Source organism: Eptatretus burgeri, chromosome 2 (genome assembly GCF_056783735.1).
Source record: "Eptatretus burgeri isolate ZD-2024b chromosome 2, Ebu_testis_v1, whole genome shotgun sequence".
Lineage (NCBI taxonomy): Eukaryota > Metazoa > Chordata > Myxini > Myxiniformes > Myxinidae > Eptatretus > Eptatretus burgeri.
The window spans coordinates 92,195,988-92,214,230 of NC_140962.1; the positions used below are offsets into that span (position 1 = coordinate 92,195,988).

Genomic DNA, 18,243 nt, shown 5'->3' on the forward strand with positions numbered 1-18,243 from the left:
GAAATCATGCCCTCACTGTTTTGGCTCAGCAAATATGTTTATCCTCCCCCATCGTGTATCAGTGATGAGAGTGAGAAGGCTCGACAAGCTCAGCAGCCCTAACAGAGCTCTGTAAATTAAATTATTCAATCCAGCAGGAATTTTTGTAATGCAGAGGTCAAGGCTCACAACGGGGCAGCATGATAGAGGATGCAAAGTGACAATGAGACAAATGGCAACGGGAAGACAATGAAGATACCGAGAAACAACATCATAGCGAGACGATAAGGCTTCGGGCAGACAGAGGTGTCAGAATGTCAGCCGTCAGGGTTAGTGATAAAGTAAAAGTTCATGAGTATTAGAAACTACAGGAGATGGCGATAAGCTTCCTTCCTGAATAACTGGAGGAAAGAGCATAATTCTGGACTCGCAGAGGCAATCTCACAAATGAGAGGAGGGGGATTAATAAATTGGAAGTGAGCATAATGATTTTGTATAGAAAGTATGGCTTTTGAAAGAACAAATAATGCACTTTCAGAAGTCATTTGAACTAAAATCTCAGAACAAAGTATGCTCCAGAATGTGATATCTTGAGAAAGCCCGAAGTGGATCTGGTAAGTGGATTTCTGCTCCAACATCCTACTAATTAAAGGCCAATCTCCACCATATTTGGCATATGTACTCAGGGTACACAGGGTCAGTTCATGGGCACAAAACACAAAATAATCCCCCTCGCCCCCCACCCCTCAACCTCCTTCTCCGGCAGTAATGGGGAGACGACATGCGATTTTCACCTGGGCACAGATAATAGTGCACGTGGTTGAACCAGTGACCTCTTTCGGAGAGAGTGGGTATTGACACCTTTGTTCACTCCTGGAGGAAGGAAGCTGGTGTTCCTTTTACTAAAAAGAGACGTGTCTGCGGACATAGAAGCTTTAAGGCAGCGTTTCCTGCTTTCATGCAATAATAACAATGTACTTCCTTGGTTGGAAAGCTAATAATCGATTTCTGTCAAACTAAAATTTGTGTCTGTTTAATGATAAACATGTCTCTTTTAAAAGCCCATCTTACTGGAATTGTTTTTATCCGTTCCTGTCTGCGCGGTGTTTGTCTCTGGATGTGTCTGGACAGGTGATTGTCTCCGGATGCATCCGGATGGGAGTTTGTCTCTGGATGTGTCCGAGCGGTGTTTGTCTCCGTACAGCTTAGCCCTGGGCGGTGTTTGTCTCCAACCTGTGAGGGAGAGAATTTGTCTCCATATGTATCCAAGTGATTTTTGTCTCCGGACAGCTTGGCTCCAGACGCGTCCGGGCAGTGTTTGTCTCCGAACATGTCTGGGTGGTGTTTATGTTTAGACGTGAGTTTGGCTCCAGACGTGTATGTGCGCTGTTTGTCTCTGGGCGGTGGTTGTTTCCACACTGCATTTATCTCCAGACATGTCCGGGCGGTGTTTGTCTCCAGGCGGTATTTACAGTATGTCCGGTAGAAAATGGATTTCAGACATTATTTTATTTCCATTTTCGCTGTTATTCTGTGCAGAAGCATTTTGATGAGACAGTATGAATCATAATTAATGCTCCACCGCATGTCTGCCTTCCCTTCCTCTAACCTCTCGCTGCCTTCCCTTACCCCACCCCTCCTCACTCCCCCATCCCCTCTCGCTCCCCCTCCTGCCTCGCTCTACCTCCCTTCTCTCTCTTGCCCTCTTCACTTCCTCTCTCTCCCCCCCTCTCTCCCCCCTCTCTCCCTCTCTCTCTCTCTCTCTCTCTCTCTCTCTCTCTCTCTCTCTCTCTCTCTCTCTCTCTCTCTCTCCCAACTCTCCCCCCCCTCAGTATTCCCGTCAGTGAAGCAACAGGGGGTCTTTGCTCATCACCAAATAAACCAAAGCAAGTTCTGCCCTTTTATCTGAATCACTGTGACCCGATGTTTCATATTCTTCCAGTAATTTTAACAGGTAATCTCTCGTTAACTTTGGTGAAGGAGAGGGTATTGCATTTGGGTCCGTTTGTTGGATTCGCTAGATATCCCTTATTGTCGGGTTTTCCGTGTGTGTGTGTGTGTGTGTGTGTGTGTGTGTGTGTGTGTGTGTGTGTGTGTGTGTGTGTGTGTGTGTGTGTGTGTGTGTGTGTGTGTGTGTCTGCAACGCGAGGCTCCACAGCACAAACCAGCAAACCAATTTCGATGAAACTTGGTGAACAGGTGCCATATGGGGTGGGAATGTGCGCGTTTGAGTTTTGTTGCTAAGCAACTACCCATTGCTATGCAGCGGTCGAAAAGCCGCGTTCACTATTTTCAATACTTGTCCTACAATTTTGAATGTGGAGAAACGAGACTTCGGAATTAAACACATCGAGATGTTTAGAAAATTTTACTCGAGCCGATTTTTGATTGAGGTTTTATTTTTCAAATGGTAGTCCTTCAAAAATAGGGCGTCTATTTACCTTCATTTTTTATGAGGGGCTTAGGAAAGTGGGTGGAGTTTAGCGAAAGTGGACGTGGTTGATGAAAAGTGGGAGTGGCGTAGGAAAGTGGGCGTGGCTTATGGAAAGTCGGCGTGGTTTATAAAAAAGTGGGCGTGGCTGATGAAAAATAATGTGTGGGTCAGGAGGTGGTCAAACGAGCATTGAGAGAAGTTTATCGGGTTTTCCGTGTGTGTGTGCGTGTGCGCGCGCGCGCGCGTGTGTGTGTGTGTGTGTGTGTGTGTGTGTGTGTGTGTGTGTGTGTGTGTGTGTGTGTGTGTGTGTGTGTGTGTGTGTGTCTGTCTGCAACGCGAGGCTCCACAGCACAAACCAGCAAACCAATTTCGATGAAACTTGGTGAACAGGTGCCATATGGGGTGGGAATGTGCGCGTTTGAGTTTTGTTGCTAAGCAACCACCCGTTGCTATGCAGCGGCCGAAAAACCGTGTTCACTATTTTCAATACTTGTCCTACAGTTTTGAATGTAGAGAAACGAGACTTCGGAATTAAACACTTCGAGATATTTAGAAAATTTTACTCGAGCCGATTTTTTTTATTTTAGTTTTATTTTTCAAATGGTCGTCCTTCAAATATCGGGTGTCTATTCACCGTCATTTTTATGAGGGCCTTAGGAAAGTGGGTGGAGCTTAGGGAAAGTGGACATGGCTGATGAAAAGTGGGAGTGGCGAAGGAAAGTGGTCGTGGCTTTGAAGAAAGTGGGCGTGGCTTATGAAAAATAATGTGTTGCTCAGGAGGTGGTCAAACAATAGCATTGATAGTTTATTGGGTTGTGTGTGTGTGTGTGTGTGTGTGTGTGTGTGTGTGTGTGTGTGTGTGTGTGTGTGTGTGTGTGTGTGTGTGTGTGTGTGTGTGTGTGTGTGTGTGTGTGTGTGTGTCTGCAATGCGAGGCTCCACAGCACAAACCAGCAAACCGATTTTGAAGAAACTTGGCGACAGGTGCCATATGAGGTGGGAGTGTGCGCGTTTGAGTTTCATTGCTAAGCAACCACCCGTTGCTATGCAGCAGCCGAAAAACCACGTTCACTATTTTAAATACTTCTCCTACAGTTTTGAATGTGGAGAAATGAGACTTCAGAATTAAACACATTGAGATGTTTAGAAAATTTTACTCGAGCCGATTTTTGATTTTGGTTTTATTTTTCAAATGGTAGTCCTTCAAAAATAGGGTGTCTATTTACCGTCATTTTTTATGAGGAGTGCCATTTGGCAAAATACGCAATAGGAAAAATCTTGCTAGGCAGAGGAACAATTGTATGTGAACCAATATGTCTTGGCAATGAATCTTTGTCAGTGGATCGGTCAGAATGAAAAGCATCGTATCCAGCGCTTCGATCCTAGCGGATCCCTCGTCGCTTACTGGCTTGTTTGTTTGTCTGCACAGAATTTTCGTGTTTTTCTCCGCAACCGCTTGTTTGATCGAGACGGCATTTTCACCATTGGTGTGACTACTCATGTAGAATGTTTTAATGATAATTATGACGTCATAGGTGACATGGTGTGGCAGCCATATTGGAAAAACGGGAAAACTTTGGACCTCTGTAGCTCTGAAAACCGCACCAAAGAAAAAATTTAAACATGGCACATGGCAAGTACTCCTCATGGGGAATAAATGTGACTTTTTATGATGTTATATCTGCCTTCGTTATGACGTCATAATTGCATATATAGAACACTACTTCCGATCAGTATGAAAAATTTTGAGGATCTTCTTGGGATAAAATGGTCCACAAAATTTTTTTGATTACATCATTGCTCACGTGATTTGGCAGCCATATTGTTAAAAAAAACCTTCAAAAATCTTCTCTGAAATGGCTTTACAGATCGAGGAAAAACTTTACACATATGACTGCGTAACCATGAGGAACAAATGGTTCACACATATGATGTCATGTCACATGGTTTGACAGCCATATTTGATTTACCCTAAAGCATGTAAAAATCTTCTTCTCTAGAACAGCTGGCCAGATCGCAGAGGAAACTTCAAACAAATGTTCCCCAAGGCATGTTCGTACAGGGTTGTTCAGGAATAATTGATGTCACACGGGTTTGCAGCCATATTGGATTTAAGAAAAATATTAAATAATGTTTACCTGGCACCGCTTAATCAAGAGACGTCAAACTTCACTATTGTGATCTAGTCGTGATGGGGAATACTAAACTTTCAACTTGATCAGACACATGGTCTGGCAGCCAGAATTATAAAAAAATTTTATCTGGGTTTTTTGGTGGAATTTTTTTGAATTTTTTTTTTTTGAATAAGGCTCACTTGGCTGTGCCTGGATGGGTTAGATGGTAGAGGAGTAGCAGCTAAAACCCAAATCCTATCTAGGTTCCTCCTGATTAACTTCACCTTTGCTTTTTGCTTGTTTGAGTTCCTTCTGATTACTCCAATGCAGGACTGTACATATTTGGTCTTCCATTTGATTTGAATTGAATTTATTTTAATCCCATTCTAAATTCAATTGAATTATAATAGAAAACGTCATTGGTCAGGGTCAGGTGTCCAATCAAAGCTGGGTTGCATCAAAGCGGGATGTCTTGGTACCCGGTCATCACTGCCAGCATTTATAAAGTGACAGTTCTAATTATGTCTCTTATTAATTACGAAGCTCACCAGGACACAAACGCCACACAAAATACACCACACAAAACATGTCTTGGCGAGGGTCTGCAATCTCTGATTGCTCTTTTTCTTGTTATTCATTATTAATAAGGGACAAACAATATCTACACACAACATTTGCCTGTAGCTGTTGTTGCTCATTGATGTTTGTTGTTGTTCCTTGTTGTTGCACTTGTGTTGTTACCACGTGCATACAAAGCGAAAAGCAGGGGGTTAAGCAATTGGCTCATATCCATCCGTCTGTCTGTTTGTGAACGTCGGCTTATGATCGAGGAACAACTTATTTAAATTGAATGTTATATTTTGAACATGAATCGAAAAACAAGCTTACTGTTTAACAGTATTTTGTCTCTGAATTCATCCCAATCATGCATGCACAGAGGAGTGAGAAAATGTTTTTTTTGCCTGTCAAACAAAATTGCAAAACCAATCCAAACAGGAAAGTTACTGTTTTTATGGATGTCGTAAAGAACACAACCAACAGGCACAAATAACTAAAGTAATGTATTAGATAGGGTGATGTAATCGATACTGTGTCAATTGTGGTCCATCCATCCATCCATTGGTACTCCGTGCGGAGTGTTGCTGCTGCCTCGGCAGTCTCCTTGGCTATTGGACGCAATCCTGGATGGGTCGCCACTCCGACACATGATACCAGCAAGCTGGTACTCATTTTGCCGACCTCGCAAGGATGACAGACAGAGTCAACCCCACCTGGTATTAATTCAACAGATGAGGGGGATTTGAACTCAGGATCCTAGGATCCCAAACCCACCACCCTAACCATTAAGGCAACACCAGGCATAATGGCGGCAAAACGCCGGTATATTCCAGAATGTATTTATTTATGACTTTTACAATCTTTATTTTATTTAAATTGAAGTGTTTACTCGAAAACTGCATGGGGTAAAGTGTTCTATGAACTCTCTCGTTAACTCAGCCACCGAAAGTCGGCAGAGGTTGTTTTCACTCTTGTTTGTTACTTGTGAAAATCGAAGATTTTTCAAGTATATATTTGTTGCTGTTGTGCGTCATTCTGTCTGCCTGCCTGTTTGTATGTCAATCGCCTTCAGATCACAATTTTAAACCACTCTTCACGAAACTTCACCACATGGTAGAGATCATCATAAGCAAGAAGCGTGTTGTTTTTGAGGTCACGAGGTTAAAAGGTCGACATAGGCCAAAGGTCAACAACTTTGTCAAATTTCTAGAATCTTCAATTTTCATCCGATAGACTAGAAATTTGAACAGGATTTGCATAGCAGTTCACTGAATTCAACCAGAAATTATTTTTGAGGTTATCATAGGTTATAAGGTCAACTCAAAATAGGCCAAATTATTAAATTGTTCTAAAATTGTCAATTTTAATCCGATTGAGTTGAAATTTGAAAAAGATTTATATTGCAGGTCACTGAATTATACCAGCAATTATTTTTGATGTCGACATCAGCCAAAAGGTCAACATAGGTCAAAGGTCATGAATCTACGTGAGATTTGTAAAAGCTTCAATTTTTATCCAATTGACTTGAAATTTGAAAAGGATTTATATTGCAGGTCACTGAATTCAACCAGCCAATTATTTTAAGGTCAACATAGACCAAAAGGTCACCAATTTAGATGGGATTTCTAAAATCCACAATTTTCATCCCATTGACTTTAAATTTGAAAAGGATTTGCATATCAGATGACTGAATTCAATAAACAAGCATTTTTTTGAGGACTGCTTCGGCCAAAAAGTCGACGTATGCCAAATTTCTAAAATTGTCAATTTTCATCCAATTGACTTGAAATTTGAAGAGGGTTTGTGTATTTGGTCATTGAATTCAACCACCAATTATTTTTAAGGTCAAATTTGTTTTATGGATTTTCGCAAGTATCGTACTTTGCATGACATCTTTCTTGTTTGTTTGTTTGTTTGTGTACAGGATATGTCAAAAACGTTGTGAATGGACTAGGATGAAATTTGGTGGACACTTTGGGTGTGTGAAAAGAACAAACTGATAAGATTTTGGTGAAGATCCAGATCCGGATCTGGCTACTAGAATTTTAAAGTGATTATTCACTATTGAGAGATGGGGCTTAAAATGATATATAGCATGATATTTCCAAAATATATTGAGCCCGATATGTTCTACTGGATCAAGCATTATGTGGTGGCGGTACGTGCTCTACTGAGTGCCCTTCTAGTTTTACATGTGATTCAACTCCATGCTTTCCTCATCCACAACTGCTCAAGCGGTCCCCGTGAGCCTCCGTGCGAGTGAACATACCATGGAAGAAATTAATGAAGTTAATGGTGATACCGTGAGTTCATTGTAATTCCTCATAATGCTTGCAAAAATGGGTGGGTGTGTAGACATCGTGAATCAATTGATCAAGTCGAATTCAGTTGTAATTGCAGCATTTATAATGACAGCATTTAAAATCAACGTTTGATTGTTATACAGTGCGGTTTAAACGCAGTACTATTCTAATGATGGCGATTAGTTGAGCTCTAAAGCAATAAGGGAATTAGTATGGTAATTATAGGTGTGCACAGTGTTTGGGACGCTTTGTGTGGAGTCCGTGGACGAACGTGATGGAATGACCAAACCGACAAGAAATTGCTGTCTCTTATCTTACTCAGTGCAATTGGCACAAACCTTATGATACACTCAATCTTTGCAGACTCGGAATGGATCCGAGAGAAGTTGAACGACCATTGCAGATCAAATCCAAACCACGAGAGGGAGCTACACCACCGCATGATTCTCCTCTCTTGGCATTCTGGATTCTCTCTTGGCACGAGAACATTCTGGATGATCTGGGTCCACACGTTTCTGACTCAAATTTGGTTCCTGTCGGATCAGTCATCTCTTAATAGTGAATACCATGTGTGGTCAGACATTGCATCGGCAGTAGGTTTTAACTTCAACATTTCTCGGTTGAGAAACAGTCTGAAAACTTGATAGAACCTTTGAAGATATGCAGACAAACCAGGATTGTTCCTTTTAAATGTTTACCTGCATATTTACTTTGGGATGCATATGACATCATCACCAGCAAAACAGTCATTAGAATGGGTATTGCCAGTTTACATGGAATGAAAGTATATAATATTGTGTTGACGTATTTGCAGATATACATACAGCAGAGACAGAGAAGGTATGTTCAGTGAAACGTTAGGACTGTAACCATCAAGGCCTAACAAAGCAGCAGCCTTGAGAGGGTTCGCATCTGTAATCAATGGCTTAGAGCTATGATGTCAGTGTGAGACGAACATGTTGTAGTGTGAGAGCCATCAAGGAGCAGCCCCAGCTTTCTATCCGCAGACTGAAAAAACGTTGGAGTTGAGATGCTTCTCACAGCGCACCTGTCCACCTGTGTTGAAGACCGGTTAGTATTTGAATAAACTTTGATGGGTTGCCTATCATCTTGCTCTACCACAAGCCTAGGCTTTGTCTAAAAAAATATATATACAGGGTGGCCACAATGTCTGGTCACTCGTTGTAAAAATTGTGACATTGCCTTTTATCATATTGGCTAACAACACCGAAGGGTTCTCCAAGTTATACCGCAAACATTTACAGGACTCTTTTACTTTATTACAAACTCGCAGAGGTACCCACACATTGTGTGGAAGGAATTTAGAGTTTAGAAAAAGAGAGCCAGGTACGATGTATAATTCCAATTGTTTTATCATGTATAATTAACAGGCAATACAATAACAGCAATGTAACAATTAATACAATATAATTTAAAATAACAGGCAAAACACAATACAATAAGTCAATACTACACACATAATGACAACAGCAGTGCTTCTGGATAGATAGCATTTAAAGTCTGGTTGTTGGGTGCCAGAATTATGAGTTTGGCAATATCGATAAGAGGATTTGTAATACTGCCTACCACCAGGTGGCACAATATGATACCCATTTACAGAAAGAATTTGTCTTCCCCCCAACGAGAACTCCCTGCCCTGGAGGTTTGAAAATGTTTTCTTGCATCTCCATTTGCCAAGAGGATTCCGACAGGATGCAATATGATGGGGTTACGACTGGTGGGGCCGATTCTATTGATGTACAGACAGACAGACAGACAGACATAAAATATATGCATGTACATATATATATATATATATATATATATATATATATATATATATATATATATATATATATATATATATATATATATATATATATATATATATATATATATACAGGGTGGTCTGAAAGTCACTTCTCCCCTTCCCAGTGAAGCATTGTTCTTGAACTCTTTTAATATAAAGGTTTTATTGTACAGTACTTACAATAATTAATTTGTCTGTATCTGTATGTGCTCCATCATTCTTCTGAGTCAGTGTTTCCGCATACCATAGCGGGCGAGGGGGCGAAGGCAGAGGGGAAGTGCGAGAAATTTATCAGGGGTAATGTAACTTTTGGACTACCCTGTACCATATATATATATATATATATATATATATATATATATATATATATATATATATATATATATATATATATATATATATATATATATATATATATATATATATATATATATATATATATATGAACATCTTAAATATATTGTATAAAAATTACAGGTCCAAGCTAGGAATCAAACCCAGGTCCTCTGGCAAACCATACCAGTGCTCTGCCATCTCTGCCATCTAAGCTATCTGTCCAACCCAACAGCTGAGTGACGCAATTCTTCCACATATACAAGTGCCGCTCTCTTTCCCCCACTGCTTCCAGGGCACTCACTGTGAACTATCAGAGCAGCTCGGGCCTGCTCTCGAGAAGGTCTTCTTGTTTTGGTTTGTTCGGGTCGATGGAGGAAAAAAAAAAATATATATATATATATATATATATATATATATATATATATATATGTATATATTGTTATGGTTGTGGGGGTAGATGGAGGATATATATATATATATATATATATATATATATATATATATATATATATATATATATATATATATATATATATGTATATATGGTTATGGTTGTGGGGGTAGATGGCAGAATTTCATTGGAAAGATAGGATTGAATAGTGTTGTTTGGTCCGTGGATGTGCAGGAGACATCTCAATGTAATTAAGTCGGGAAACTGTGAGATTAAGTGTTACTTGTCACCACATGGAGGGTGGGGGTGCTGTGTTAATTAGATCAGGATTAAGGATAACTTACCCCAGTATGTGATTGCCCCCTGTGACGTATTCCTACGTTTTTGCATTGACTAATCAATCAGGAAGAAGTGCATTTTTATAATAATCACACCGTGAACAAGCGAACCAGACATGCCGAGCAGGCAGAAGCCCTGCCTTCCTGGGGTTTCGTGCGAGCAAGCCACGCCCCAGAGGTGGAATGGTTGTTCGGTGTAATGTCATGAGAGATAGAGAAGTGAAGAGGTGGGTGACTTTGTTTGAACAAGTTTGGAGTGAGGGGCGCATGCAGTCGAGAAAGAACGGGGTGAGGAGATGGCCTGTAAGAACAGGGCTTTACGGCTGGCTTTCCTTTGATGCATGAAGAAGATGGCACGATTCTCGTATTCGTGCAGAGGCGAATTAGCTTGTGTACTGAGCAAGACTCTGGCCATTGGCTCTTGATTGGGTCGTGAGAGACGGGCCCCGAATCCTCGTGTGTGTCACCGAATGGGATGGCACCATTCTGCAGAGTACCGCATATCGGCAAGCGCGTTAGACGAAGAAGCTGCATGACAGTTGGTGAGCCTTGGTGTTGAATACCGCTCACGAATTGCCTGACGAACGTTCCCGCTGCGAGAGAGCGGCTTGCCACCATTTTAGAGCATTTACACATGCAGGACGAAGCACCTTGATTCCACGTTCCACAAAGACCATCTCTGGAGCAAGCTAAGTGTCAGAATGAAGGGAGGATTTGCTTTTTATTTTGTTTTGGTGAAGATCCGGGTCCAGATCCAACAAAGAGAATTTTTAAAGTGATTCTTCACCATTTAGAGATTGGGCCAACAACGATATATAGCACGATATCTCAAAAAGTTGTGGACGGATTCGGATGAAACTTGGTGGACAGGTTGGGTGTGTGACAGGGACAAATTGATTCGATTTTGGTGAAGATCCGAATCAGGATCTGGATACAAGAATTATTAAAATTTTAAAGTGATTCTTCACCATTGAGCGATGGGGCGAAGAACGATATTGTACTGTTTAGCATGATATTTCAAAAATGGATCGGGGCCGATAGGTTCTCGTGGATCAAGCATTGTGCGGTGGAGTTATGCGCTCCACCGAGTGCCCTTCTAATTTAATGGTGTAATTGCTTGTATCACCCAACCATGGTTATGTTCACTCAATCTGAAAAAAGGGGAAAAGGAAACAAATTAACGCTTTGCACAGAAAGGCAACGTCACAATTTTTACAAGGGGTGACAAGATATTATGGCCACTCTACATAACTGGTGCCATGTCTGGGAGGTTAGATAAAAAAAAAATCTGCATTCCCAGACTCGGTGGTTAATTGTTAAGTGTGTCTTTCCCCGAGTCTCAGAGGTTGGTGGTTCAAGTCCCAGCTGAGTCATATACCAAAGCTTAAAAATGAGTAATTTTTAAATTAGTAATTTTTTCATGTCGTCATTTTTAAAATCTAGGAATGAATTTTTTTTTTTGAAGTGCGTGCTGCTTCCTCACTTACCATTCAGCATTTAAAAGAATAGGAGCACAGACAATTCCCCTAGGTTGACATTTATGGAGAGGAGGAAATTCCTTCCTCCTTTGGAAATGCCCCGCTGAGTGCGGTGAGAAAGGCGGTGTGGCGGTGTCATCACTGATACTCAGAGTACCCCGGGAAGTGACGGCAATCCCCTAAGCTCAGTGACTGTGTCGTCTTATGTATTCATCTGTATGTCCGTGTGTTTGGGATTAGATATGTATGCCCACGGGAAGTCACAGATCTTATAAAACAATAAATAAAGTCATGAAACAACAGCATAGCGAAAAGTGACAACAACTTGGGGTTCCAATGGAAACACCATGCTGGAGCACCACCGGAGTCGTACATTTCCAAAGGACATCCTTTTAATATGTATGGTGAGTGAATACATTGATGGGCATGCATGGGCATCATCTCACACGCACAACAGGCACCGGGTCAGCCATGGCGTATGGTGGAGTGGAATATTTGGTGTCTGTGAATACATGAGGCCAGAGTAAGATTGGACATAGAGAAGGGCACTTCCAAAGGACATCCCTTCAGCTTACTCGTGAAAGGCGAGTGCAGACCACCCCAGGCCGCGTGGAATTGGAGCAGGAGGTGATCAAAGGCATAAAATATGCCAGTGAACGGCACGCACAGGCAGATGGAACCCTTTCAATGTCATCCCGCTGGCCTTGGAGCTTTTGCAGCCAATTTGGCGATGTATTTTCTTTTTCGAGCTCTTTATATGCTACTGGGACTCATTATATCAAAGAAGTTCAAATATCGGCCCCAGAGTTCCTGGCACATCAGTGGTATAGCCTGAGGCTATAGGTCTAGTTAGGCTGTTGCACAAAAAGCGTTTCAGACAATTTTGTGCACGGCCTAAGTTAAGTTTTCTTGAAACTATTTACATACCAACATTTGTCATAATTACATAAACACCAGATGAGTGTTGCTATGGAAACGAGAAGGTCCTCTCTCTCTCTCTCTCTCTCTCTCTCTCTCTCTCTCTCTCTCTCTCTCTCTCTCTCTCTCTCTCTCTCTCTCTCTCTCTCTCTCTCTCTCTCATGCATTGTCGATTTCAAGACCTTTCGTCCACCGAAGCTTTCACATTTAATATGATTCCGCGCAGCGCCCAGGGCCATTGCCGCTTTATCTTGTCTGGTCTCCTGAAAATTCTGTGAAACAATTCATTTTATGCGTGAAAGAATAAGCGAGAAGGTTAACAATCATAGCATGAAATGGTGAGATGGAATGGTCAGAGTTTTCAGACAAAACTGCAAGATATTCTGAGGAATAATAACAATTGCACCATTTCGAAGATGGCTTGATGCGATTGCTCGATTCATTTTGGAAGGTGTGTGCTGGACATTTTTAAAACGCCATTCCTGTAAAGCCTCGCTTTGCCATGTTATGTTTTGTCCCCCGCGAGGTCCCGTGTTTGCAGAAGGGATGGGGATGTACGAGGTTGATCCGAACGGTTCCACCCTGTCTCTGTCTTTAAGGTTGATCTGTACTTTCCATCTGGTGTCATGTCCGACAGAGTGCAAAGGGAAGTGCGCTTATTTCCTCTGAGCTGACAACTCTGGGTTCAATTCCCGAACTGACTATAAATCGTCAATTTGGTACTTGTTGCATCGCAATGTGCATCTTCCCTGGGATGGACGTTAAGCCGGATGTCGCTTCTGCAAGCCTAAGCTGCAAGGCGAACGTTAAAGATCAAATTGTGCCTCTTTACGAAGAGTAGGCGAGCTATCGCCTCCACCGAGAAAAAAATTACAAACCTCTGCACCAAGTCGAGTATCCTACATCGGAATGGTGACCCATCCAGGATGACAAGCATCGCCATATAAAACTGCTTTGGCAGAGGCGACACACTTTACAGAGCAGGGTAAATGAATGGATGAATGAGTGAATGCCCAAATCACATCAGGTGAATGTCAGGCCTGGCCTGCAAGCTCCTGAATGAGTTGGGCCAAAAATGTTGACTGCTGACTCCACAAGGTGAGAATAATTGGGGCTATAAACTAAGTGGGATAGCAGAGTAGTTCCATCCGGCGGTGTACATTCAGCCCCAGCGGTGGGTCAGTTTGCTTACGCCATTGCAATCTTTAAATGGATCATAGCTACGCATGATTGTAAGGTGCAATCATTTGCAAGGAATTGAAGCGCAGTGACGTCATTCTTCTTTTTTTTTCAAAAGGGAAATATTTTTGGAACCATGTCTTATGGAATGTGGATATAGGATTTTAAAGACCACCACTCAAGGGTGGGTGATGGGACTGGGGTGGCATAAGATTTTATATAATGGGAAGATAAAATAACACTGGCAAGCAACAACAAACCCATGGCTCATGGAATAAATGGAGACAATTCCAACAACAACAATGCTGTGACAACTGACAATTAGGTTTGAAGCACTAACAACCAAAATGCCTGCATTGGGAAACACTTTGACAAAAGTCTGATTTCAACTGTACCAAGCAGTTTTAACTGAGCCTCCAACTCCTTCTCCTCCTTCTTCTTCTCCTTCACCAGGCAGGTATTATTTTGTTGGTAGCCATTGATCATTTTTTGGGGGTCACCATCATTGACTATGCCAATGATGTTGTGCCCCTAAACCAGTACATTGGTACTCCTTTCACCAACCTTGGAAGGATGACAGACTGAATCACCCAGTCAACCCGACCTGGTGTTAATTCAGCAGCCAACAAGGCTTCACACTCAGGACTCTAAGATCTCAAGCCAGCCACCCAAACCGCGAAGCCAACACCAGGCTTTCACCTGGATTTAACGGTTTTGATTGAAATAATAAAAGCTGGAAGCAAGTCTGGAGGCTGGAAGCAGAATTGCAAGGCATTGTTCCTTATTCTTATGCAGTTTGGTGAGGAAGTACGGTGGTGAGAGAGGAGAAAGTAAATTTTTATATATATATATATATATATATATATATATATATATATATATATATATATATATATATATATATATGGACAAACAGTGGGGGAAAAAACCACCAAAAAAAAAAACCACATTTCTTGGTTGCAACTTTATTTGGCTGGAAGAGCATGGTGGTTGATTTATGGAAATCTCAGCCATTTGGGGTAATTGATTCGGTGAGAGCTGATTGGTTATTCTCTCCATTTAAGAAAGAGAAATGTGGTTGGGTCTTGTTAATCAGATGATAATTGCTATTGACATTGCATGATGAACATGCTTGGGAGTCTTGGTGATGCGTGTTTATGTTTACACTGTCAATGATGATTCACCAACAAATGATGAAACTGGTCCGGCTGAGGGGTGTGTAGCATTGGGATTCTCATGTGTGTACTACTTGTGAATGTCTGCAGCAGTCGAAGAACCCAGGTAGGGTTTGAAAGAGCAATGTGTTCATGCTTTCCACATCGGGCTAAACAGCAAAAAGTTTTTTTGCACAGTTTTCCTTGCCTGGAAGAGCAGGTGGTTTAATATACATATTGTATTTTAATTTGCTTTTCTGTCATAATTATTATTGTTGTTGTTGTTGTTGTTGTTATTATTATTATCATCTCCACCAGTGAAGGTGAACGGAGGTTATGTTTTCATCTCTGTCTGTTTGTTGGGATTCGCTCGATATCCGTTATTGTCGGGTTTTCCGCGTGCGTGCGTGTGTGTGTCTGCAATGCGAGGCTCCACAGCACAAACCGATTTAGATGAAACTTGGAGAACAGGTGCCATATGGGCTGGGAGTGTGCGCGTTTGAGTTTCCTTGCTAAGCAACCACCTGTTGCTATGCAGCGGCCGAAAAACTGCGTTTTAAGAACCCAAACGGTAACTGATGTAGCGCGGATTCTATGATAGGTAGAGCGACCGGACCAACTCCTGCCTATTCTTTGCATCCCCATCTAGTTATCGTGACAACATAACGTTCCTCTAGCCTGGTGTTGGCTTAGTGGTTAGGGTGGTGGTTTGGGATCTCAGGGTCCTGAGTTCAAGCCCCGTTGGCTGCTGAATTAACACCAGGGGGTTGACTCAGCCTGTCATCCTTCCGAGGTCGGCGAAATGAGTACCAGTGTACTGGTCCCGGTGTATGCCCCGGTTAGAATAGGTGTACCATATCCCTGTGTGTCGTAAGAGGCGACCAGGGTTGGCGTCAGGAAGGGCATCCGGCCATAAAACATTGCCTCAAGAAAAAGCCAAACCCCTGCACAGCAGGGAAAAATGGCTGTAAAAACGGTCATTTTTATAACGTTCCTCTGTCTCTCATAGTTTCTGAATGGCAGCCCTCCGAATGCGGAAAGGTGGTGAACCAGGGAATATGTTACGTGACCTTGACCTCGGAAACCGTCGACGGCAGAACGTTCAAACTCGGTGTATGGATAGAGTTTAATAACTACGACAAAATTGAACCGCAGCATTTTTCCAGATTCGGTCACCAAGGGTGTCGGGGCTGAAATACGCAAAATTCGAAAAAATACTTTTTCTCGACCTACGTTCACTATTTTCAATACTTGTCCTCCAGTTTTGAATGTGGAGAAACGAGACTTCGGTATTAAACACTTTGAGATACTTAGAATTTTTTGTCGGGTTTTCCGTGTGTGTGTGTGGGTGTGTGTGTGTGTGTGTGTGTGTGTGTGTGTGTGTGTGTGTGTGTGTGTGTGTGTGTGTGTGTGTGTGTGTGTGTGTGTGTGTGTGTGTGTGTGTGTGTGTGTGTGTGTGTGCGTGTGTGTGTGTGTGTGTGTAACGCGAGGCTCCACAGCACAAACCAGCAAACCGATTTAGATGAAACTTTGATAACATGTGATCTGAACATCAACTACTTCTCCAATTCAACTCCTCTTGAGGCAATATTGGGATTCGCCAGATATCCCTTATAAATTACTATCATCAAGGCGAAACGGTTAGACGTAAACGAAAGCGTCTTGGCATGGTGATACAACATGGTTGGTAGAACATTTTTTTTGTCATTTACACTTTCCTCCATCTCCACTATGAGGAATGCCAGTTGGCAAAATATGCAAGAGGAAAAAATCTTGCCAGGCAGAGGAACAATTGTATGTGGACCAATACGTCTTGGCTATGAATGTTCATCAGTGGATCGGTCAGAATGAAAAGCATCGTATCCAGCGCTTCGATCCTAGTGAATCCCTCGTCGCCTACCGGCTTGTTTGTTTGTTTGTCTGTCTGTGAGCAGGATATTTCATAAAGTTACGGACAGATTTCGACCAACTTTGGTGGACATGTTGGGTGTGTGACAATGACGAATTAATTCAATTTTGGTGAAGACCCGGATCTGGATCTGGCTATTAGAATTTTTTTTTTTTTTTTACTGATTCTTCACCATCGAGTGATACCGATATATAACACGATATCTCAAAAAGACTTGAGGACGGTTTTCGACGAAACTTGGTGGATGAGTTGGGTCGGTGACAATAACGAGCCGATTCGATGTCGGTTCAGGTCCGGATGCAGATCGGGCTGATCAGTGGGATACAACACGTAAACTGTTCAGCCTGGCGGAGTCGTGAGTGAGGCTTGACAACCTTTCATCATTTAATAAGACCCTTACTGGTCTAAAACCTCATTTGGTGGCCCCATATTTGGCTCATGGAATGGGAAGTGTCCAACAAGAAACCACATCAGAAAGAGTGCAAAGTTGGAAGATTTTTTTTATTTTTTAAATATTTCATGCAAACATATGGACATGATATGAAAGCGGGATTCTCCATAAGATGAAAACATCTGGTGCAGTACTCCACCACACATGCCGCTCAGCGAGGAACAATGCTATGGTAAAACCGCTCATCCAATACTTGGAACTCAATCAACCGCTTTGGCTCGCATGGAAAGCCAGCCGGGTCTGTACAATAAATGCGTTCGTTATGGGAAATCCTGCAATGCTGACCTCTCTGCCTCCCCCATAAACTTTAACAGGCAAATCTGCTTTATCGCAGCTTCGGTCTCCATCTTCGATTGTCGCTCGCGGGTCTGGCGGAGCCGTCTCGGGGAGCGCCGCTCGAGCTAGCAACGGAGGACCTCTCAACATGTTCTTGGCTTGTCTGCCTCCCACGGCTCACCTCTTATTGCACTCGCTTCCTTCGCGAACCACAAGAATAACTACAAGAGGCAAGTTGCGCATTCCTATTGATGATTGCACACATCTTTTTACGATGACATTTCAAGGGACATACAGTAAAACGTTCACGTCATTCTCATCTTCTTTGGAAACATTTGGAAGCATCCGAGATGGAGGCCCTTTGGTGACACGGAGATCACTCTTTAAAATGAATAATATAAATAAACATGAAATTCATGCTTGTTCTCTCCACGATTGTTCTCTTTCACTCTTCCCATTGAGTGGATGTCGGGTTGGATTTGGGTTAATTGTGGTGTGGGCATGGATGGGACTCAATCAATTGTGGAGGGTGAGTGTGTTCATGGATTGGGTGATTGGTCTGGGGTTGGGGTTGAGGTTGTGGAGGGTGAGTGTGTTCATGGATTGGGTGATTGGGT

At 42.2% G+C, this 18,243-nt stretch overlaps 1 long non-coding RNA gene across 1 annotated transcript in view; it reads left to right on the forward strand.

Moving 5' to 3' along the window:
• The window catches only part of LOC147032566 (uncharacterized), a 39,532-nt gene extending 21,555 nt beyond the window's left edge, over nt 1-17,977 (forward strand). Inside the window, exon 3 of the long non-coding RNA XR_015052102.1 lies at nt 17,665-17,977. This is a non-coding gene — a long non-coding RNA (uncharacterized LOC147032566). The remainder of the gene's footprint in view (nt 1-17,664) is intronic.
• The last annotated feature ends 266 nt before the right edge of the window (nt 17,978-18,243 follow it).